Below are 1118 nucleotides of genomic sequence, written 5' to 3' on the forward strand. Positions count from 1 at the left end.
GATTACATCGACGCGGACCAAACGATGGGCGGTACTATGTAGGTCATCTGCCATCGTCCGTTGGGCGCCCCCGCCGGGCCGGGTCGGGCCAGACTGTTCTGGCCGTGCCGGCTCCACTTCAACAGCCGCCCTACCCGCCGCGCCCCGCACCGTACCGTGCCGTTCGAAAAAGCGCGACAAGTTTCGATCGAGTGCCGTCGGCCGGCGGTATCGGCCCGGTCGGAGCTGCGGACGGGAAGGGCTGGACGGGCGCTGGACGGACATGACGGACGCGTCCTTGTGCTCATTTTTTGGTAACGAGGCCTGGCACCGGCCCGGCGATGATAGGCATCACGCCGCACACCGCGAGGCCACCACCGCCAACGTCGATGGAAATAACATCGGAATGGTTTTCTTGCTGACCAGTCCAGTCAGAGAGGGTGGCTCGACGGCCGCGACCCCTATTCCGTTTCCGACCGACGCTGAGCACTCGGGCGCATTCAGGCGCTACAGCAGCGGACAGGCCCGGGCCGGGGCTGGAAGTCCGGCCGGCCGGCTGTCCGTCTGTTGGCCGCCTCAAGGTTGCGCTCCCCGCGCTCCCGCCCCGTGCACAGCGCACGGCTCCCACCCCGCCGCGCCGCAGCGGCCACTACACCGCGCCACGCCGCGCCACGCTGCGCCCTCGTCGCCCTGGATTTGCATTCCCGCGCTTTGGAGTGTTATGCTAATGATGTGCTGCCGCCCCCTGCCCCACACCCCGCCAACACCCCGCCTCTGCCCCTCTCCACTGCTCCTCCCTCCTGCCCCTGCTCTCCCCCTCTACCCCCTCTTTTCTGTCGTAAACTTCACCTGATTTGTCTGGGGGGAAAGCCCGGGGAAAACGCAAATGGCATACGACTGCATATCAGGGCCGGGGCGCATGGTCTGGGGCAAAAGACGAGGGCAAAGGTCGCCACAGGAGAAAATAGAGAGAGAGGGAGAGAAACGGAACGACTGCTGGATGCGTGGGTAGGGAAATAATCTGAACCTGACTACTCCGATCCCTCAGGACGCGCTCCCTCGCGCTGACGGTCGTCGGGATCCTGGTCGTCTTGGTGCTGCCTCGGACCACCTCGGCGGCGCGGCTATTGGCTTCTGGA

Source organism: Frankliniella occidentalis, unplaced genomic scaffold (genome assembly GCF_000697945.3).
Source record: "Frankliniella occidentalis isolate FOCC.00 unplaced genomic scaffold, Focc_3.1 Scaffold60, whole genome shotgun sequence".
NCBI lineage: Eukaryota > Metazoa > Arthropoda > Insecta > Thysanoptera > Thripidae > Frankliniella > Frankliniella occidentalis.